General features: G+C 41.6%; 1 protein-coding gene across 4 annotated transcripts in view; it reads left to right on the top strand.

The window, feature by feature from the left end:
- The window catches only part of tanc2b (tetratricopeptide repeat, ankyrin repeat and coiled-coil containing 2b), a 192,295-nt gene that overhangs the window by 14,178 nt on the left and 153,393 nt on the right, over window positions 1–24,724 (top strand). The window lies entirely within an intron of this gene.

Raw genomic sequence — 24,724 nt, forward strand, 5'->3', positions numbered from 1 at the left:
GCTCCATGTTGAAAGAAATTGCCAGTGTTTACACCCCCACTTTTACAGTATATCTACTGTAATGACCAGCTGTGGTTACCACTATGTAAAATCAATTAGCAATAAAGAGTATTTTATCATGTGTGGTTACACATAATTTATATGTTTGTACAAACACACATTTTATTTCTGTAGTTCTCAAAATCCATATACTGTATATTGCTGAAATGAAAATATATAGGTTTACCAAATGGTTCAGTGATTAACCATTAAGATCAGTTGAATTTAGTGCTGGTCAAATGTATTTACGCAAATGAGATGAGAAGCATATCAAAAGTATTGTGAGCATTGCATTGTGAAAGACAATTACTTCAAATGAAAAGTATTTCTTTGATGACACAATGATTAAGTGTGGTGAAAAAGTGAATGTATAATTTTGTGTGTTGTACTAAGTCAATTGAAAATGTGATTACATGTTTGAAAAAACTGACTTTTTGATGATCTGCTGTGAGTTTTGTACTAACAGTTGTGAGGTTTTACCACATACTTGTGAAAATAGTACCAAAGCGAATAAAAAAAACTGTAAATAATGACTGTTTGGATTTATTATAGATGTGCAGTGGATAATTAGCACTGAAAAGGTGTGGTCTAGTTATTTTTGCGACTGACCTTATTGCATAGTTTCAGATGCAACATTTATGGGAGGAGAATATTTAAATAATTCAAGCAACGTGATTTACTATGGTTTGCATGTGTGATGATGTTGGTATTTGCGCCATTATTTAAGGCCGAATAAAAGCATGTCTTAAATCATTTTGCTCTTGAAATGGCTGCAATTGTACTGATAAGAGAGACATCAGAGAGTGTGTGGTACAATGCAGAGGATTGTAAATCTTCGATCTTCAAAACTTACACGGACATACAGCTGTTTGCGTGATTTTTTCCCCCAAACCAGCCCAGACAGGAGCCCCACTCAAACATGAGCTCAGGGGCAGAAAGAAACCCGACCGGCTCACAAAAATGACCAATGAAAGTCCCCAACCGCAAGGCAGCCTCTGCAGTGAAGCAGTTCGAGCTCGCCGTTGGTCAGGTGAGTAGCGCAGATGGTTAGATAGGAATGTGACTGGTTTTGAATTCAGCTCGAAATGTTTTGAGTGTTTAAGTTACATGTTTCCACGTTTTCAGGCGTCTGTGACGACTTTCTTTTTCGTGCCTATTTCACATGATGGTTACTCAATTGTTTTTTCTATTTTCTTGCCATTGTTGCTTGGGATTGGGGTTAGAACAACTTTCTGTTACATAAAATGACATCCTAACCCAAACCCAACTCTAACCCCAACATCAAGTGAAAACAGTTTAAGTTTCTGACAAATAAACGTATAAACCAATGCCATTCTAACCCAAACCCAACTTCATCCTCGTGCGAAAACAGTTTAAAATTAAAAAACACACAAATCTAACCCCAATCCCAAGCGATTATGGTTTGAAAAAAGGAAAAAAAATTAGTAACCAATACGTGAAACTGGCACGAAAAAGAAAGTCGTGCCACGGACACGTGAAAACGTGGAAACATGTAACTTAAACGCTCAAAACATTTCGAGCTGAATTCAAAACCAGTCACATTCCTATCTTACCATCTGCGCTACTCACCTGACCAACGGTGAGCTCGAACTGCTTCACTGCAGAAGCAGCCTTGAAGGCTCCGGTTGAGGACTTTCATTGGTCATTTTTGTGAACCAATCAAATTTCTTTCTGCCCCTGAGCTCATGTTTAAGTAAAACTCCTATCTGAACTGGTTTGTGGAAAAAATCAAGCCAGCTGTTTGCCCTAGGGCGATACTTCCATGTTTTATAATTTGCGGAAAAGGGCCACCTGATGGATAATAGCAGTATTGCGGAAATCCAGAAATACTCGTCATTTGCAGGGAAGCGTTTTCTCTTAACTCGTCAATGGTGGGAAAAGAGTTAAAAGCATGAAGACTTAAGCTAAACTGTAGAGGAAAAATGCTGTCGCTAGCCTCTGAAGGCAAAGATTCTACTCTCAGTTTACACATATTGATACACGGAGATCTGTGTGAAGGATGTGGGCAATTCGGCAAATACAATGCGTTCCAAATGATTATGCAAATTATATCTTTCTCTGATTTTCCTAATTAGTGGATGCAAATGACAGTCTGTATAATTTTCAAGTCATCAACTGTTAGGGTATAATTCAAATTTTATTGGAGAAAACCTCCCAATGATAATTTCAAAAATAAACAAATCAAAATGCACTGTTCCAAATTATTATGCACAACAGAGTTTCAAAACATTGTATATGTTGTAAAGAACTGTAAATGGTCACTTGTTGAATTTGCAGCATTAGGAGGTCATATTTACTGAAATCAACAGCTACTGTATGCCAAGTTTATATGAACCCTCATTATGCGATTATAATGGTATTTTGGCAATATTGCGATTATACTTTACCTCATGTAAACCCAATACTTTGATAAAAGACGTATAATCGTATTAAAACCGGTGGCGTACGCCTTCTTAATCGCAGTACTGTATGTGGCCATGTAAACACTGTAATCGCATCTATACCATTTTTGTCACGCACCTTATTAATTTAAACTTGACATTAGGAAGTTTTTCTTGAACTTTGTCAACATGACTCGCTGTCAGCAGTCTGTCTTCATCCAGAAAGAGCTCAAATAATGCCACAGCAGTGTATAAAACCATTAGCACTGTCATAATATTTCTGTATTATCTGTATTCTGTATTTCGGGTTTAAAGATTTGTTGCTATTTCACCATACGCATTGTCATTTATGTATATCATCTCTACCACCCAGAACTTTTTGTGGCATAAACACATATGTGTTTGGCTGCTATTTTTACACATAAAGGTTTTCAAAACAATTCCCCACATGTAATGACGAAGAATAAAGCTATCCAATCATAGCAATGGCTGTTTACATCCAGGTCTTTAATGCGGCCCGCCCATCAAAACCAAGCATTTCTCGAGCCAGCCTTAAAACCAGGGCACAAGGTAGTCTATTACTTATTGCTTTTGATGTTTTTGAATGTAAAAACTACGCAAACGTCATATGTGGACTTAGACTCATAGCTCCTTTAACATAGGACCCTTTCTTTGATATTACCTTCACAATTCTTGCATCCATTGATGTTTTTGGAGAGTTTCTGCTTGAATGTCTTTGCAGGATATCAGAATAGCCTCCCAGAGCTGCTGTTTTGATGTGAACTGCCTCCTACCCTTATAGATCTTTTGCTTGAGGATACTTCAAAGCCTTTCAGCTTTCTCCCCATGATTCAGGCCCAAAACATGACTCCGCCTCCTCCTTGCTGACGACGCAGCCTTGTTGGGACATGGTAGCCATTCACCAACCATCCTATACTTAATCCATTTGGACCATCCAGGGTTGCACGGCCCTCATTAAGCCTGTTTGAAAATAAGTTTTCATTTATGTGTGGACCCACTGCAATCATTACAGGATTTGTCCGAATATTATGTTTATGCACAAGTGTGGTTTGCAGATCTTCAGATGACAAATACCATTTTGCTTTGTAATGGCATTTTAGCAGTTGCTCTCTTAATCCGATGAATTTGTATGGCAAAAAACTAGTTCATTATGCCTTTATCTGCACAAACCTGTCTGTGCTCTGAATCAGCCACAAATCCCTTCACAGTACGATGATCACACTTATTTCAAGAAAACCTATCTAATGTTTTCATACCTTGTCCAAGGCATTGCACTATTGGACGCTTTTTGGCAGCAGAGAGATGCTTATTCTTTCCCATATTGCTTAAAACCTGTGGCCTGCTTAATAATGTGGAACAACGTTTTTTAGGTATAGTTTTCCTTTAATTGGGCTCACCTGGCAAACTAGGTGGCTAAGTTTGATTTCAGTGATCCAAAGAGCCCTGAGACACGATGCGGTTTGCCTCGCCTGAAATTTAGACGAGAGCGGGGGGAGGGGGGTTGTGTTGGTAGTGAAGTCCCAATCAAACACTTCACCAATCTCACAGTCCAGTCGACCACAAACGTCAGCAAAGGCAGACGGCGGATAAAAAGATGCAACTAAAATACCAATAAATTCATTCAGATGAAGATTTTTAAAAAGGAGAATCAATGAAGGTTCTGTTCATTACTGAAAAAGGCTTCTTAGTAATTGTTGGGATGTATAAATCTAAGTCTAGTGATGATACAAATTATTTTCTGTGGTGTGAAATATAAACAGCTTACAGTACAAATTATTTAGCAACAATACAAAAGTTTAAATTAATTCATTAATAATATAAATGTCACAAGTAAACGCAGGCGGTGGAGAGCAACGGCGCCCGACTGCAGAATACAATGAGCCCACTTTGCCATCACAAGAGTTTTATGGCAAATGTCAGCTTGACATCAGAGCAAGTTGGACGTAACACACTTTTTTTACCGCCATGCATCTAGCAGTGATCACCGTTGATCAATTCTGCACAGAATTAGCTCATGTCAAACGACCTAAAAATACCATCCAGGATTTTAATTGAAAAACAAAAAAAAATGTTTATAACACTAGAATCAAGTTTACATAATAATTTGGAATGCTGTGAATGCTGTGTATATTGGGAAGCTTAAAAAAAAGGTCATTTTAATTTTCTTACATATTTGAAAACGTTTTCTGATTGGTGTTATTAAAGGTTGCTTCCACTCATCTGCTTCCCAATCTAATATTCTAAAGTTTTGAATCATTTTATTAATATTAGACTTAGTTTCATTAATTTAATGAATCTTAGTTGGACTACAAACAAAAAAATATTTTTTTAAAGAAAATTGGATGAAAATAAAACAAAACAAAATATTCTTAATAAAATTAAGATATTATTTTGATAATAATAATTTAAATTTTAGAAAACTATTATATGCAAAACAGCAGTAAAGTAATGGATCAACTCAGCAGCCTTGTTAATACTACGTTTAATAAGATACACAATAATTTTAATGAAAAAACAACAGGCAAGACAAAAGGCTTGAAATTTGCTTCAGAGACATCATCACCTGCAAAGTCCAGCATTAATTACTGAAAACTGTGCACTTCAACATCAGTTACTGACAAACCCGATGAACATATACATCTCTATTTGATAGCCTGTTTTGCGTTTCAGAAAAGGCTTTTCAGAAAAACTTAAAAATGCACAATGTACGTGATCTTCGATGCTACAGATACACTAAAGTGCGATCACCACCAAACACCACAAGAAGAAAATTTTGCTTATGACGTTTGGCATTGGCTCTGCATTATCGCTAATAATGTTGTAAATAGTGTTCAATTTTTGGCAGAAAACTTGCTTGACTCACAAGACGTCAATGTGTCAATAGGAGTCATGGAAATTACGTTTATATTGGATCTGCTTGCTTTTTGAACTATCAAAATGCCGGTACCTGTTTACTTGCATTGTACGAATCACAGAGCACTGCGGTTTTTACAAAATATTATCTTTATTGTTTTACTGAAGAAAAATGTCACCAACATATCTGATGGCTTCGCACCATGCCGCATTACCACCTTGCTGGTCCATTGTCAGTATCTATATATGTAAACATTTCGGTAGTTTGCCTAAAAGTCTTGTCTCTTCTTTGATCCAGTCCACATATGCTATTGTGAGTATGAAAAGTGGCCAAAAAACTGTAAAAAAATCATACACCTGCTCTACGTGCACACACATACAGTATCTTATCTTTTCAGTATTTAAAAGACATCCTGTAGTAGAATTTGTTCCATAATAGCCTGCTCTGTGTACTCCAATTAGCCGTGCACAGAGAATCTATTTTTATGGTCAATGTGCTTATTTGCCTCTTTGAGATTTCTATGAAATGGCTTTTCTCAGGTATCGCATTTGTCAGATTTGTATTTAGTCAAAGTAAAATTTAGCTTTGATGTGAGTCACAACCCCATTTGGCTTCACAAGGATATTTTCCTTTATACCACAGGGCTGTTAAATGCTTTATTCGGATTGGCTGAGAAATGATCTATGGGTGTTGATTATTTTCCGTCTATTTACCGTCTGTCATCTAATTTATCTGAAGGATTGCTTCAAGTTAGATTCTGGCAAACTTGTAGAACCTTTAACTGCATTGTTAACACAAGGAAGACACAGTTGTAATAAAATTAAATTTATTAACAAAAGATGAACAAGAATAACTACAAACACCACTAAATAATACAAAAATACTAAAGAATAGAAAGGATGAAACTAACGTGCAAAGAATAGAGAATAGAAGTGAGTGAGTTGTATTTACGGCAAAAGGTTTTCTGTTTCTAATAAGATGACAACATTATTTATTCTCATAACACAAAAAATTAAAGAATTGTTTTTAAGACATTAAAAATAAATCAGTAATGCAATATTAAAAAGCATTGCCAAGGTTTCAGGAAAGAGGTTTGGTTAAGTGATATCTACGTTCTTTGCGATCGAATGAGCAGTCCGGTGGTGGCACGTCTGGCACGTGTCGGGCTTTTCCAAGCTGCAAATGGGAAAAAGTCAGGTTCAGTTCATCATCCTTGAACACGAAGTGCTGTGAAATGCTGATCTCTTGGAGCACCGAGAGGATCCTAGCAATCTGGAACACACAGATGAAGATCCCTTGAAGTAAAGCTTTGCACTTCTGAGCTTCACCTTGCTGTAGACGTGGGTTATTGCTTTTCTGGATGATATGTTCGGAACGTGGTGTGATCTGCTAAATCTCTGGACGCACAGGCCAGAAACTCAGAACTTTTGATCTGCTTTTAACTCCTACCACATGGGCTGGAGATTCAGAACTTGAGGCCGATATGTTTCAGTTTCTGTTATGAAATGCAGAACGATGAGCTGTAAAACCGATTTAGGTAATACTTTGCGTAGCCATGCTGTTTCCTTAAGGAATTTTTACGATCACCCTGGCTTCAGATGAGGGTAAAGGGGTTTGAAGGGATGATAAGGAGAAATGGTGTGGACCAATCAAAATGTCCTCTTCTTCTCAGCTTTGGCACTGAGGTCAGCCATAAAAGATGTCTGACCAGCATTCTCTGATGGAACTGGACATTTGTGTATGTTTACCCACTAAAATCCAGTCCCAATGTAGGGCACCGTCTGCTTGTTATCTGCTGTTACTATACATCTCACATTACCTAATGAGCTCCAAATTGATTTCTTACTGGATTCCTTTCAGAGACTATGGGAAAGAAAGGAGGGTATTATAACTATTTTATTCAGCTCACCCGCCTTTGCCAGGGTTCCATATGCTGCCTATGTTCTAGGGCGGGTTGATTATGGGCAAAATCATAATCACAATAAAAAAAATTAGCTTAGGTTTGCATATGGTGGTGTGTTCTCAATGACAGCTTTTAGGGATGCACCGAAGGAAAATTCTTGGCCAAAACCGAATAAAAGGAAACACTCAGCCGAAGGTCAAATATCGAAGATATCTTGCATCTTGTGCATGTTTTTGCCACCACCGGACTTTTACATTTTCAGAATTTACATTTTACTATAGTTTGTTTTTCACATTATTTAACAATGAATTTTTTTTTTAACATACCAGCAGAAATTATAGGGCCTTTTTACACCGGGTCACTTCTCTGATCAGAAAGCTGATTTGTTCCATTTACATTCGGCCACATGAATGAGTCTTGGCTAAATGGATATTAATTCAATGTTCTATTTTCCTGCACAAAATGCAATTACATCTTCATTACTTCAACTTAAGAAACTTAAGTTAACAACGACGCTTAAGCCGAGAGTATAGTAATTTTTTTAAGTGTACCCGCACAGTCGAACACACCGCCTTTTTTACTTCTAGCTTTTGAAACAAAAGGCAGAACTTATGTTAAGCAGTGGATGCACGTGTGCTTGCTTAGTTAGGGTCAAGAGGGACGGATGACGAGAGATTGACAGGAGCACTTCTGTAACAAAATGCTTTGGTTAATAGATGTTTTATTTCTCGTTTAATACAAGCATGTTTATCATTGTAGGACTTTACTGATTTTAAATGATAAATGAAACTTGTAATGCTGCTGCATTTATTATTCTTGCTGATACACAGCCCTAGTTGGGGTTAGGGTTCGGGTTAGGTGCATGTAATTACGGTTGCAAAGCTCTGGGATTTTAAAAATATTTCAAGTTTTCCACTTTTTATTATACGAACAAGATCTCACTTGTGATTCTTTCCTGCAATCTGGATGCATAAACAAATCAACAAAATCATCAAACAGTTTCATATTTTTGTCTTAACAAATGCACATAAATGTGTTTGGTGACATTATCGCTGTCCTTGATGAGCTCATTTTTGTTGCGTCTGTGATGATTATGATGCCTATCTCTTGTGTCATCATAGCAATTATTCTCTGTATCACTTCCTTTAAAGTCATTTTTGCAGATAATAAATACGCAAGGGTCTGCCTAATGGTTAGTTGTTGCTTCTTCCACATGGAACACAGCCAGGCCTCCCCTAGGTAGCAGGATTGAGTCATGCATATTTTATGTGTGAATACTGCCATTATCATCACAGGATGACTATCTGTTTCCAATCTCCACATTTGATATCTAGTTATATGACATCAATTTACAGGGGCGCTCGACTGTTTTTGATAGTCAAATTACAGTGCTTGTCTGTGTGATGGTGAAATTACAGTATTGACTATGTTTGTACACACTGATGATGTCTGAATAACTAGAAAATTAGAGTGGATGGATATATAAAATGTGAACAGACTGCAGAAGAAATATTTTAACGCTTGTACACTTACAAAATTAGTGTATATACTTAATGTAGTCGACATTTGTTATTTTTTGTTATCTGAAGACTCTTTTTATTATCTAAAACAGAAAGGTTCTTCAGATGTTAAAGGTGCCAAAGAATGCATTAATACAATGTTACATTGTTCTCTGATACGTAAATATAAGGTATATGACTTTATTAAGTGCAAAAATGATCCAGAGATGGTTTTACATGTCCATTAACAACCCTAGGATTTGTCCCCAGAATGAAATGGTCTATTATTACCTTATTTAAAAAAAGAAAAAGTCATGAATAATAATGTTGAGCTCTGCTCTGATTGGTTTCTCAGAACGGCTCATTTCAGTAGCTCTGTGTGTGTGTGCAGTCAGACCTTATGTTTGAGTCTGTATCAGATGAAGAGACAGAATTTGGAGATAAGACGTCTCTGAGTGCTAAGTTTGTGTTTTTTTCTATGAACTGCAACGTCAATAGTAGAACTCCAGCCTAAACACTAGCATATAGCATTAATTAACATGTAACTCAGGAGTCACAACTTTGTTTTTAGTAGAGATGGGCACGAGTACTCGATTGCTTGAGTACTCGAACGTGGCAGCGATGATTGATGAAGCACGAATACGTTGATCATGTGGGTTTATTTATTTATTCATTTTTTGTGGTTATGGCACCATTTGGATGTCTAGTTAGCAGCATTACAAGCGGCTGTGGTAGTAAAGACTGGGTGCGCATGTTTGACGTTGTGTTGAGCTTCACAGACCGGTGTATGACACCACATCAGTAACGTTACCATGCATGATTCAAAAACAAACAGATAAAGTCCACACACCCGCGCCGCGGCAACCCGCCGAACCAAGCAATGCTCACATCACTGAGGCACTATGGTTGAAGTATACCGTGATTTTGAGATTCACTTTCATTGTCATTTAGGACAAAAATACCAGTCAGATGCAAAATGTACAGCGCTGTCACAAGTTCCCTCCTATCATCCCATCTTTAAACATCAAATGTAAAGAGATACCAGAGAGCCATACGAGCATTAAAGGACAAGTTTGGTATTTTACACTTAAAGCCTTGTTTTCAGATAGTTTATGATGAAATAGAACGGTTTTGACTGAAATTTGGACATATGCGGCTGCCCCGAGAATTTTCGGGTGTTTGTGTTTCACCTCCCACCTCTACAATGGGTTTATAGGTGCACTGGAACAGTCCTTCCTGGAATGCATTGAACTTTCGTTTACAAGGACGTGAAACTCACCGAGTGTTCAGGGGTGTTCACTGATATGCTCACACAAAAATCACTGCAAAAGATGCTTTCCAACAGCTGTTTTACCATTTGTTGTTAACTTGTGGACCCATTTTTCCAAACACCTCACACCCGTACATTCTTCCACTGAGAGCTTGAATAATAGACACTCCAGCCCAGGTGGTGGCGATAATCCGCCTTTGCCAATTGCAAGAATAGAAACAAAGTTCCCGGCGTGGCGTAATACCGTACCTCACAGCACATCTAATACAAGTCAATGGAGTTGGACAAAAACTACGATAGAACCTGTTGGAATGTGTATTTTGCAGCGACCTTTGTGTGAGCATACCAGTGAACATCCCTGACCACTCGGTGAGTTTCACGTCTTTGTAAACGAAAGTTTAATGCATTATAGGAAGGATTGTTCCAGTGCACCATTAAATCCATTGTAGAGGTGGGAAGTGAAACACAAACACCCGAAAATTCTCGGGGCAGCCGCATATGTCCAAATTTCAGTCAAAACCGTTCTATTTCATCATAAACTATCTGAAAACAAGGCTTTAAGTGTAAAATACCCAACTTGTCCTTTAACATTACATCTTAGTCAAGATTACATTACATTTGAGTCAAGATGTGTGTGTTGTGTCATCCACTCACCGGTTCTTAGTCAAGATATACGAAAATTAACCATAGTTCTACTACAGTTAAGACCAAAAAACCATGGTTACTGTAGTAAAACCATGGTTACCACAAAATAACCATGGTTTTGACAACCATGGTTTTCAAAAACCATAGTTAAACCATGGTTAGTGTAGTAAAACCATGGTTTTGCTCATAGTACTCAATTGACCAAAAAACCATGGTTACTACACTTTTACCACAATATAACCATGGTTAATTTTCGTAAGGGATTCTTTACTAAGGCCGGACGTGTTTCAAAGCGCGCTGTTTATGGTGCACATCCACAACAGGAGTTAAACTTTCTATCAAGTACATAACTTAGTTTAAGTCTTGCATCTTGTGCAGATATATGCAAGTTGTATAATACATTTATGTTGTATATAAGGGTTAATATTATGTAGAGTGCATCAGTAAAGAAAGCCCATCAGTTTGTGTTTATTAACCCCTTTAGTTTCACTTCATCACGCAGCTTTTCCTGTTAGAGGTTTCTGTTAAAAACATTTAATTCATTAATAATCTACTGTAGTATGTGTTCATTTTTCTGTCATAGTTTCTTCAAAATTATGTTTTATTTGAGTGTTTTTAATAAAAATATTTTCATTTTCACCGTGACTTTCCTTTGATTGCCCCGCCCCCAGTTAATCGAGTACTGATTTTTCAAACATATGGATTAATCGAAATGAAAAAAATGACATAAATGCACATCCCTAGTTTTTAGCATAACAACAGTTTTACATTCTAAGGGGCCAGTCACACCAAAAGCGCTTTAAACCCTTGCAAACGCAAGGCGCGACGCACTGCCTTTTTTAAATTCATATTGCTAAGCAACAGGGCCGGCCCTGGGCATAGGCGGAATAGGCAAATGCTAAGGGCGCCGCCGACCCCTTGGGGCGTCCGTGCGCCCAAATTATTATTTTTTAATATATGTATATAAACATTTAACTATAAATATTTATATATTTTATAATATAAATATTTTGCACAAGAAATCAGCAGTTATTAATGAATTATTAGTAGCATAGTATCTCGGAAGATCGTGCTTGTTAAATAGTGGCTATACTGCACTGAAGCGGCAGTTTAAAATATAAACCCAGAATTCAGCGAACGTCAAGAACAAGAAAACGGAAACAAAAATCAGACAGAGACGCGGAATTTACATAATGTTACACAGACCATGTTTAAATTTCAATGTTTCTGCACAGAAATACCAACTTGTTCACTTTGTTTGGTATTAATAAGCTGCGCATTGGAGTGCTGGCCGCGGTGCTGAAGACGCGCTCGGACGGAGTACTGGTGGCAGCACAGATGTTTACGTGCAACCTATTGGAAACTATTATTCGTTATTATATAATTATTATTCGTTATTTTACTTTATTACTTCCACTTAAGAAGAGTTCTGCACTTTTTATTTCAATATTTCTCTTTATATAAATACTATTTTGTACTTAAATCTATAATTTCATTATTTTACTAACCCAACTAACTCATCTGCGCTTTCCGATAGGTTGCACGTAATGGGAAAAGTATAGCTTTCTTCCCCTTGAGAAGAGTTCTGCACTTTTAAACTTTAAAAAAAAATATCTCTATACGAAAAAAAACTGTTTTCTTCTATTTAAAAGCTGTAATTTTGTTATTTTACTAACCCAACTAATGACTCCTCCGCTTTCCAATAGATTGCACGTAGATATATCTGTGTATGTGCCATCACGCGTCTTCAGCACCGTGGGGAGCAGCCAGCACTCCAATGTGCAGCTTATTAATACCAGACAAAGTTGGTATTTTTTGTCCAGAAACATTGAAATGTATACATGGTCCGTGTAACGTAATTTAAATCCCGCGTCTTGGCCTTATTGTTTTTTTCTTGTTCTTGACGTTCGCTGAATTCTGGGTTTATATTTTAAACTGCCGCTTCAGTGCAGTATAGCCACAAAGCTATTAAACAATGAGCACAATCTCCCGAGACACTATAATTCATTAATAAGAGCTGTTTTCTTGTACACAATTAAATATTAATATTTAAATGCACAGTGTTAAAACATGTAAAAAAGACAAGATTTGAACAATGTCAAGATCAAATGCCTGAGTAACTGGGTATTGTGTGTATGTGTTCGTGTGCGTGTGTTTGTGTGTGTTTCCAAAATATTTTCAAAATAAAGAAAAACAAGACAAAGCTGTGCAGTTTGTTTCTGTGTAAGTTTATGAACAAAAGGATTGGAACACAGTTGTGATTCTGTGATTCTAAAGGGCACCAGGTGAAATCTTGCCTAGGGCAGCAAATTGGCCAGGGCCGGCCCTGCTAAGCAACCACCGAGTCAGCTGTCTTGTCAATCAAATATTGAAGCGTGAGCGCTCTTTTGCTGTTATCTGTCCTTGTTTGACGGTGAGAGGTGCACAAACACACGGAGAGAGTGAGCGAGTGGAGTCCGGTTCTTCAAAGCAACTGTAAACTTCCCTCACCACAACGTAAGGCCCGCCTCTCCCCTCATTCGATTGGACAATGGAAAGACGCTCCTTCAAAAACGCGTGCGCCGCAGGCGGCAAAAAACCGCATAAACAGCGCGCAAATGCACCCTGGCCATAGAATATCATTCAAAAAAGGCGCCTGCAACTGCCATAAACGCTTTTGGTGTGACTGGCCCCTAAGGCACCTTTAAAGGTTCTTTATAGAACCATGCATTTAGCCAAAGAAATGGTTTATGGGATTGTAAAACCCTTTTATTTTTACAGACATAATTGTTTCAGAGGCCAAGCAAGAACTAATAAATTGTGCATTAACTCATTGTATATTTAAGCATATATTTCGGTCAGAAATCTCTTTGCTATTCACAAGGTAACCATGTGAGATTTGCCGGAGATTGAAAATTGACTGAATATTCAGTGGGGATTGGAATATGAAGATAGGATTCTAGCAGAAACTGATATTTGGCTGCTGTTCCCAAAATGTCTTTATTTCCCTGGAGTGTGAAGGAACTCAACAAAGAGCTGTCAGTAAAAGACATGCGATGTTGCATCAGTCAAAGAGAGAAAGAGAGATTGAGTTTGAGAGAGGTGGTTGCCTGGAAATAATTGTATTTTTTATGAAGCTGCTTTTCTGTGTGACTGTTCATTGTACTGAATGGTACTACAAATCTGCCCTGCAGTTCTGCTGCTCGGGTCAAATCATGGTTAAAATTGTGGATTCTTGGTTCCGAGAGGCACAATATTCCCTCAAGCTTTTAGGTTTTGCTACAATTGAAATGTGCTTATTACCGGCTTAGATTTTACAATGCGACACTTATCACCAGGGGTCTTTTGTTATGATTTCGGTCTTATTGGCTGCTTTTTCTTTGTTTCACTATGTGTTGTGTTTTTGTTTTGACAGCTCCACACGTGCGCGTCTTCCACCTGGTGTTCTCATTACCTCTGACTTCTCTCACCTGCGACCCGCACCTGATTCTCATTATTGTCCAATCCGGTTTGATTTAAATTCCCCTCGTTTCCTTTGTTCTTTGCAAGTTCGTCTTTGTATGTGCCTGCCCGCTAGCTAGTCTAGTTCCAGTCTTGTCGAGTTTGTTATCTGTTTCCCGTATTGTATTACTCACCGAGCTCTCTGCTGCCTTGCCTCTTAAGATTTCCCTGTCCTGCCATCAGTTGTTCCCGATTGGAATATCTACTATCATCCAGCTAAGGACTCTTAGTCTGTGGTTTCTCCGAGCGCTGCTATACACCTTGCGCTGTCCAGCCGCAGTGCGCTTTCGGGCGCGTAATTCTGCGCTTTCCTCGGACCGCTGCAGTGCGCTGTCCAGCACGGACTCTGCTGAAGATTTGACCGCCTCTCTCTCTCTCTCCCACCAGGATTCCTTCTCTGTGCCCTGCGAGGATTTCATCAAGAGTATTTCAAGTGGATGTCCTTCAGTGTTTCCCACTTTGTGACTTTTGCATTTACACATACACACACACACTTATACATGAAGACATTGTTGTTTGTTTATTTTCTATACATACCCACTGATATTGTACATCATTAAAATACCCTCTGCTCTGGGATTTCTGACTTGTGTCATCCGTAACAGGACGAACTTGCCACAATGGATCCCGCGGAGGTTGATGCCCTCCGGGCGGCGCTCGCCCAGCAGGGTTCATGGCTAGGACAACACTCGACTCGCCTCACCACCACTTCTCAAGAGGTTGAGGGTTTGTCTGCCCGTTTGAATGACCTTTCCGCTCGGCTTGATCAGGTCAGTCATGATGCCACCCAGCCCAGTCAGCCGTTGCAGACGGAACCTCACGTTACCCCTCCTCCTCCATATAATGGCGATCCCGCCTCCTGTCGGGCTTTCCTTTCACAATGCTCTCTAGTTTTTGCCCTCCAGCCCCGCCGCTATGCCTCGGAACGCACCCGGGTTGCGTATGTGATTACCCTTCTGGTTGGCAAAGCGCGCGAGTGGGCTACGGCCGTATGGGATGCCAATGATCCTTGCTGTCGGTGTTTTAACGAGTTTAGGGAGGAGATGGAGAAACTTTTCGACCGGTCGGTGCGTGGGGACGCCGCAGCAGCTCGTCTGGCACATTTCGTTCAGGGCAGACTCACTGTTACAGAGTATGCCATAGAGTTCAAGACCTTAGCGGCTGCCTGTCACTGGAATGAGGCGGCCCTCCGAGCCCAGTTTGTTGAGGGGTTATCCGATGATCTTCAGGACGAGATCGCTCTTCAAGACCTTCCTCCTTCACTTGATGCCATCATAGATCTCGCTCTCCGGATCGAGGCCAGGAGATTGCTTCGTGATCAGCGACGCTCCATTCGTCAGCGAGTGTTTACGGAGGAAACCATCACTTCCCCTTCACCTCTGCCAACAGTCGAGCCTGAACCCATGCAGCTGGGGCGTTTGCGCCTGTCACAGAGAGAGAGAGAGAGGCGTATACAGAAGGCCCTGTGCTTGTATTGCGGGAAGCCCGGACACTTTGCAAGGGTCTGCCCGTTAAAAGCCGCTGCCCATCAGTGAGTACGGGAGTCCTGGTGGGCACTTCTTCAAAACTCTCCCCTGTTTCCAGTACCCAACTCCCCGTCATTGTGTCCTTCGCTGGGCGTGATCACCCGTCCACTGCCCTTCTCGATTCTGGCGCGGAGGGCAACTTCATTGATGAAGCGCTGGTTCGCGCCTGGGGTATCCCGGTTGTCCCTCTCCAATCCCCTTTGGATGTCTGGTCCCTTAAGGGGCAGCAGATGGCGCGGATTACACACTGCACTTCTCCTGTGAGTCTCTCTGTGTCTGGTAATCATCGTGAGGAGATTGTGTTGCATATCCTTCATGCATCTCTATCTCCTATTGTTTTAGGGCATGGATGGTTAGTGCAACACAACCCTCACGTTGATTGGCAGCATAGTGTTATCTTGTCTTGGTCTCAGTCTTGTCATGTGTCATGTCTTGGTTCTGCTGTTTCTGGTTCTGTTCTTTCTCTTCCTCAGGTTCCGGCAGTCGATTTGACCGGGGTCCCGGCGGAGTATGCGGATATCGCTCAGGTGTTTAGTAAAGCCCGGGCCACCTCCCTTCCTCTTCACCGGCCATATGATTGCGCTATTGATCTCCTCCCCGGCACTTCTCCGCCTAAAGGTAGACTTTATTCTTTGTCGAGTCCTGAGAGAGAGGCTATGGACCAGTATATTAATGATGCTCTGCGTGCCGGTCTCATCCGTCCCTCCACCTCGCCCGCAGGGGCGGGGTTTTTCTTTGTTGAAAAGAAGGACGGCTCCCTGCGTCCTTGTATTGATTATAGGGGATTAAATGACATTACTGTTAAGAATAGGTACCCTTCCTTTAATGTCTACTGCGTTTGAGCTTTTGCAGGGAGCGCAGGTCTTTACTAAACTAGATCTACGCAATGCCTATCATCTGGTGCGTATAAGAGAGGGAGATGAGTGGAAGACAGCATTTAATACCCCTACTGGACACTTTGAGTACTGCGTTCTGCCTTTCGGGCTTTGTAACGCTCCCTCAGTCTTCCAAACTCTGGTGAATGATGTGCTGAGAGACATGATTAACAAGTTTGTCTTTGTGTACATAGATGATATTCTCATCTTTTCCCCCTCTATGCAGGAACACACTCAGCATGTCCGCCGAGTCTTACGCCGGTTGTTAGAGAATAAGTTGTTTGTTAAGGCGGAGAAGTGCGAATTCCATCGTAAGTCAGTTTCGTTCTTGGGTTTTGTTGTTGCCCCAGGTGAGATCCGTCCCGACCCAGCCAAGATCAAAGCGGTTGCCGAATGGCCAGTCCCCGAGTCCCGTAAGGATTTATTAAGATTTCTGGGCTTCGCCAATTTTTACCGGCGATTTATCAGAAATTATGGTCAGGTTGCTCAGCCTCTTACTGCTCTCACTTCCACTAAGGAGAGGTTTGTCTGGAATTCTAGTGCTCAGGAGGCCTTTGATAATTTAAAGTCCCGGTTTATCTCTGCTCCTGTTCTCTCTATTCCAGATCCGGCTGCTCAATTTATTGTGGAGGTGGATGCTTCGGATGTCGGGGTAGGCACCGTTTTGTCTCAGCGGTCTGCTAAGGATGGCAAGGTGCATCCCTGTGCCTTTTTCTCCCATCGGTTAAACCCAGCAGAGCGAAATTATGACATAGGTAATCGGGAGCTGCTGGCGGTCAGACTGGCTTTGGGTGAGTGGCGTCACTGGTTGGAGGGGACCTCGGAGCCCTTCCTGGTCTGGACGGATCATAAGAATCTCGAATACATCCGTTCAGCCAGGAGGTTATCTCCTCGTCAGGCTCGTTGGGCACTCTTCTTTGACAGATTTAACTTCACCCTCTCGTACCGGCCCGGTTCAAAGAATACCAAACCCGACGCTCTCTCTCGTTTGTTCGAAAGTCCCGGTTCTGATAGGGACGAAACCATCCTCCCTGAGGGGCGGGTGGTGGGTGCCCTGCGCTGGGGAATAGAACAACGGGTGAGACGGGCCGGCCGGGAGGGGGAAGTGCCAGAGGGGTGCCCAGCGGGTCGATTGTGGGTGCCGAATGCGCTTCGCTCCGAGGTCATCCGGTGGGGTCACGAGTCCAAGTTTGTTTGCCATCCGGGGGTTCGGAGAACGTTGGCTACCGTACGTCAGCGTTTCTGGTGGCCCTCTATGGGTCCTGATGTCAGACAGTTTGTGTTAGCCTGTCAGGTTTGTGCCCGCAATAAGGCCTCTCATCAAGCCCCTATTGGTCTGCTTAAACCGTTACCCATCCCCTCTCGTCCTTGGTCACATATCGCCATCGATTTTGTAACCAATTTGCCTAGTTCTAAGGGAAACACTGTTGTTTTGACCATTGTGGATCGCTTCTCCAAGGCGGTTCATTTTGTCCCTTTGCCCAAATTGCCCACTGCCAAGGAAACTGCCCAGGTAATGATCGAACACGTCTTTCGCTTACATGGTCTGCCCACAGACGTTGTTTCTGATAGGGGTCCTCAGTTTATTTCGCGTTTCTGGCAGGAATTTTGTAGACAAATAGGCTCCACAGCTAGCTTGTCTTCAGGGTATCATCCTCAGACCAACGGGCAATGTGAACGGGCTAACCAAGATTTAGGTAGAGCTCTCCGCTGTCTGACATCGCAATATCCGAGCTCCTGGTGCCAACAGTTACCTTGGGTTGAATACGCCCACAATTCTCTCCCTGTTTCTTCCCTTAACATGTCCCCATTTGAAGCGTCCATGGGGTTTCAGCCCCCTTTATTCCCGTCACAAGAACCTGATGCGGTGGTTCCGTCTGCACTAGCCTTTGTCCGTCGTTGCAAACGCACCTGGAGAAAGGCTAGATTTACGTTGCGTCAGGTTTCCAGACGAACCAAAGCCGCGGCCGATCGTCACCGTAGAACCGCGCCCCGCTTTATCTGTGGGCAGAAAGTATGGCTTTCGTCCAAGGATTTACCTCTCCGTGAGCCTTCTCGCAAGCTGGCTCCACGATTCCTTGGGCCATACAGCATTGTTAAGGTCATCAATCCAGTGACGGTCAGGCTCAGATTGCCCCCAGCACTCGGTCGGGTTCACCCAGTTTTTCATGTGTCTAAACTGAAGCCTGTGTATTTTTCCCACCTTAATCCTGTTCCCTCTGCCCCCACCCCTCCCACCCCTCAGCTTATAGATGGTGCCCCTGTGTATTCAGTTAAGTCTTTACTGGATGTGCGTCGCCGGGGTAGGGAATTTCAATATCTCGTAGACTGGGAAGGATATGGTCCGGAGGAGAGGTTTTGGGTACCGGCCCGGGACATTCTGGACCCTGGGCTGATAGAGGATCTCCGCCGGCGACGGGGTGAGCCTCCTCATGGACCGCCCGGTGGCGGTCGTGGGGGGGGAGTCCTGTTATGATTTCGGTCTTATTGGCTGCTTTTTCTTTGTTTCACTATGTGTTGTGTTTTTGTTTTGACAGCTCCACACGTGCGCGTCTTCCACCTGGTGTTCTCATTACCTCTGACTTCTCTCACCTGCGACCCGCACCTGATTCTCATTATTGTCCAATCCGGTTTGATTTAAATTCCCCTCGTTTCCTTTGTTCTTTGCAAGTTCGTCTTTGTATGTGCCTGCCCGCTAGCTAGTCTAGTTCCAGTCTTGTCGAGTTTGTTATCTGTTTCCCGTATTGTATTACTCACCGAGCTCTCTGCTGCCTTGCCTCTTAAGATTTCCCTGTCCTGCCATCAGTTGTTCCCGATTGGAATATCTACTATCATCCAGCTAAGGACTCTTAGTCTGTGGTTTCTCCGAGCGCTGCTATACACCTTGCGCTGTCCAGCCGCAGTGCGCTTTCGGGCGCGTAATTCTGCGCTTTCCTCGGACCGCTGCAGTGCGCTGTCCAGCACGGACTCTGCTGAAGATTTGACCGCCTCTCTCTCTCTCTCCCACCAGGATTCCTTCTCTGTGCCCTGCGAGGATTTCATCAAGAGTATTTCAAGTGGATGTCCTTCAGTGTTTCCCACTTTGTGACTTTTGCATTTACACATACACACACACACTTATACATGAAGACATTGTTGTTTGTTTATTTTCTATACATACCCACTGATATTGTACATCATTAAAATACCCTCTGCTCTGGGATTTCTGACTTGTGTCATCCGCAACATCTTTGAGGTGAAGGTGATAAAGCTGCATTGTTTCTCTTTATATGGATAAAGTTTAGTTATGTGTCCTGGACTGACAGTTAAAGAGCACCAACTATCCGAAGTTAACCCATGTTAGCATTGCATTGTGAGCGAATCTTTCAAACTTGGTAGGGAGCGTCACATTTCCGGCTGATGTCAGAGGTATTCAGGCCAATCACAACATACAAATTAGCTGGCCAATCAGGGACACAGAGCTCTTCAGATCGATGAGTTTTGTACAAAACTAGTGTGTTTCAGGAAGAGAGGGAAATCTGGAGCTACAAAAATGTATGGGATGTGGAAATAATGTGTTTTTTTTAAACCACGCGAACACATTGTATTAAACCAAATACACAAAATAATGTTGTATTTTAAGCAATGAAATGGGTGCACTACATTAAAAAATGTATGTGCCCTCATAAACTTCAATTAATATCTACAAATGTACTTCTGCCCTCTTGTGACGATCATTCTCAGATGACTTCAGTTAGACAGCTCGGGCGGGAGCATCTGTTAACTCCGCCCCCTCCAAGTGCCAGTCTGATGGCAGTTCTATTTCTGAATGAAACGCCTACTTATCTATATCCAATCAAAGCACAGTGGAAAACACAAGCCACACCCACTATTTTCCTCCCATGATATTCTATGGCCCTGTTCTTAGTGGCACACTTCATGTGGACTTTCAGTCTCGTGGCCTTAAATTGTGCATGCTCGCTTAGTCTACGAGCCCAGAGGGTGTCCTATCTGTCATTTTTACACTTCGAAGTGTGCTCATCAGCGCCCCCCTTTGCACCCTTGATGTGGTCTTCGGCGAAGCTCGCACTTCAGCAGGCTTCGCATACTTTTCCAAACCAGAAGTCCTTGCAAAAGAGCAATCAGACCAATCAGAGTACGGATGGGAGGAGTTCACACTGATGGGCAACTTCTCTTCCCATTTCCGGCATGACGCTTGAGTCTGTCCCAAAAGACGACTGCGATACGCCCTCATGGACTCGCGTCAAGGGTCCCTAAGGTCTGCACTACATGATGTCATCAAAGTGAACACTCTAAGGAAGTCCATAAGTCTGAAGTGTGCCATTTGCGACAGGGCCTTAGAAATACGTCACAACCCGGAAGTAAAGTCGACTTCCGGTTCACGGGGACTTTAAAGGTGAATTCCTGATGCAAACAGGCTAGATGCAGTGTTGGTCCAAGGGAGTTGGGGTGTAACATTAGGCACAATTTAGGCACTGCACATTAAACATGTAAATATGTCAAATGTATTACCACATAACATAATATGGTGAAAAGCAAACAAGGAATAATTGTACAGTATTTACACAAATAACCTATAAGTAACATAACAACAGTAAAGAAAAAAATGACAATGTTGAACTGACAAAAACCAAAGTGAAAAACTTGAAAGAAAGGAAGGACAGAAACAACTTACTCGTACCTCACATATGTAAAATCAGTATGATTTGGAATGATATAAAATCAGTTCTCTGATTTAATATGTCTATACAGATGTTACATCAAAATCTTTTCATGTCTGCCACTGATACAGTCTGAGTAAGTAAGCTACAGAGCATAAGATGAAAATTGTCCATTTACGAATCAACAAAAGCACTAAGCACTACATCCAGGAAAATGGGAGAGAGAAAGATTAGATGTGAATTAGACATAAATGTGCATCACTGTAGTGCTGCTTTAGTGCACTACAGTCAGTATTATGGCAGTATCAAGATAATAACCTGACTTTAGCACGTCTGACTACAGGATATCACACCTCCTCTATGGGTGAGAGCAAAATGATACAGTCTTACACACACAATGACTTACAGAAAAGCCAGCACAGATGGGTGACAACACAGTTAAGATTGAGCAAATGTAATAGTATATTGTTTACTGTACTTATTTTACTCCTCTGGATTCAATGAGTTTTCCTTTTTTAGAAAATATGTCTAAAAATATTTTGCCTTTTATGTACACCAAGTACACCAAGTCCAATGCATCCAAATTAAAGGCACAATATGTAAGGTTTTTGCATTAAAATATCGAAACATAACTACACTGTAAGCCCATACAGGTTGATTGAACCTAAAAAATGTATGGAAACTCGTTGCCCTAAAAAAGTTTTTGCCTGGTTGAAATAACAATTAATTTTAAGTTTAATGTACTTAACCTCTCGACGCGCACTAGTTCGTGCACGGAAAAACGTCAGTTTTTTTTAATGCTGCTAACACTATATATATAGCCTACTGTGTACAAACAAACAATAATAATAACATTGCTATACATCGTTTAAAAGGTCTAAGGGTTTAGCATCAGTGTATGGTGTCCGTTTTGAGATACAATTGCTCTAGCGTCATAAATATAGTATTTTGTTACAGAAGTCCAGATGACAACATGCATAAAATAAGCTGACTCCTTACCTTTCTGCTGGTATAAGGAACGCGAATCGAATCCAGTCTGTTTCAGATGTGTGAATAACCCATAAAAACTCTCCAACAAAGTACATCCAATGACCGTTTTTGTCCACAAATGCGTATAATCCGTGAAATATTGATAAATTGTCCATTGTTTACATCAGATTTCACATGCACGTCTTGTAATAGATTATAATATACAATCTGATGACTATTTACACCGTAACACTTGTATATGAGATAACATTAGCGTTCAAAACCAGCGCTCAAACTTGACTGTACAAGTAGGCGGGAGTATAATACATAATATCCAAACAGCGCTGTCAAATATCGTGACGTCATCTGACTCACGCGTTCCTCCAATGACTTCATGGAAAATATTGATAGACAGAACGTGTAGCCAATTAGATAACGAATACAACGATCTTTGTGTGAAGCTTTATTTCCTGGTGTGGATACGGCATTTTATACGCTTATATAAGGATAAACAATAAAAAGAACGAACGTGTATGCATGTAAACAAAAGACTTTTATTTTGTGGCTGACTGGCACTTAGAAAAGGCACTAGTCTTACAAAAACCCTTGTAAGAACCTCATTTTTGGGTCTATTGACTTCAAACGTGAAACATAACTTCTTTAGACTTGTGGCTTTGGCATCATTGCATTTCTAGGTTTCACACATATATTTATCATTAAGATTTTTAGTGTTAAAAAAGATGTTATGAAAAATTTTTTTATTACAATGTACTTCAGCCTCTCTAACTTTTTTAATTTTTATCTTAAAATTATTTTGAAACATGGAAAACGAAGCTCAAAGTGTCTTCTATCTAATGATACCACAGTTATGCTTATACTCTAAATGGTTTAGTAAAAACAGCCCTTTTAGTGAAAGTAGGTATTTTCATGGTTTGGGGCCAGAATGGGGGTGCTTTTCAAGAGGTTAATGTTTTAATTTCTTCCAATGCACTCTTAACCCAGATTAGATGACATTACTAGAAATGTGTGAGGAAACCTGTACAGTAGCATATAACTTTAGTTTTTATCACTTTATATTACTTTTGATGTTATAAATGGTATTATAACAAAAATTAATGACTGACTTTAAGTCAATCATTGAATAAACGTGATTCTCCACAGAAACACACAAAAAATGTGTTTTGACATACATTGTAAGTACAGTGGAGAGAAATACAATAAAATGTTTTGAACAGGCTTCATGTGTCATGGTTCTGCCATCTTGTCCTTTGTTTAATCTAGTCTTGTGGCAGAATCATGACAGACCCATGTTTTGTGTGGGTTCACGTGGTCTTAGTATTGGTTTACTAGACCACGTGTTCCCTGTGTCTTTTACCCCGCTCCCTTGTCATCCTCCTCATTATTGTTTGATTTATATCACCTGCCCCCCTCTTGATTTGTTACCCTATTTAATCCTCTTGTATTCATTGTCCTGTGCTTGTGCATTGTTACCATACCTGTGAGTACTGTGTTCTGCTGTCAAGTCTAGTGTTATCTTTATCAAGTGTTTAGTCTAGGTTATTGTTAAGTGTATCCAGTTTTGTGTGTCAGTGTAGTTTGTTATCCAGTCCTGTTTAGACTTCAATCCATCTGTTCTTAGTTATCCTGTTTATATTGTTTTGCCCCCTCGTGGGTTTTGTTTTCAGTTTTGTCATTTAATAAAAGTCTTCCGTTAGTATATCCTGTCTGCATTTGGGTTCATCCTTCACCATCATAACAGAATGCACAAGCCAGAAACGAACCCAGCAGACAGAGTGGACCCGGCGGAGCGAGCTCACCAAGCCCATCGTCTTTTTGGCCTCCGCCAGAAGGAGGCGGAGGTCTTTCCCTTTGCTGTGGACTTTGTGCGAGCAGCTAGAGACACCAATTTTTCTGAGGACGAGTTGAAGGTAATTTTCAGTCGTTGCCTTAATGAGCCTCTCAACTCCGGCGAGATGAGGATGCTGAGGTACCTGGGCTTCGAGGACTTGGTGCGTTATATCAGTAACCTGCCGGAGCCCAGGGCCTCAGCTAGGGCTGCACCTCCACCTGCCCCACTGCCTCCTATACCAGAGGGTCTCACCGTTGGAGTGCTGGTGCTGGAGGACCCAGCGATCACCACTCCAGTTCCTGCCACCTCTGTCCAGCCACCTGACCTCGGAGGAAAGCGACAGCGAAGGGTATCATGGGAGTCGCCGTCCGAGGGGTCCTCTTCGGAGCCGGCTGCTCTCACCACTGTCCTCACCTCACCTGCCACAGCATCTGCGCCACGTCCGCGCAAGAAGAGGAGGAGGAGAGGGGTTGTGGACCCAGCGATCACCACTCCAGTTCCTGCCACCTCTGTCCAGCCACCTGACCTCGGAGGAAAGCGACAGCGAAGGGTATCATGGGAGTCGCCGTCCGAGGGGTCCTCTTCGGAGCCGGCTGCTCTCACCACTGTCCTCACCTCACCTGCCACAGCATCTGCGCCACGTCCGCGCAAGAAGAGGAGGAGGAGAGGGGTTGTGGACCCTCAGCTTGCGCAGCCACCGCTGCAGCCCCTGCCGTCTGCGCAGCCACCGC

The sequence above is a fragment of the Misgurnus anguillicaudatus genome, chromosome 4 (assembly GCF_027580225.2).
Source record: "Misgurnus anguillicaudatus chromosome 4, ASM2758022v2, whole genome shotgun sequence".
Lineage (NCBI taxonomy): Eukaryota > Metazoa > Chordata > Actinopteri > Cypriniformes > Cobitidae > Misgurnus > Misgurnus anguillicaudatus.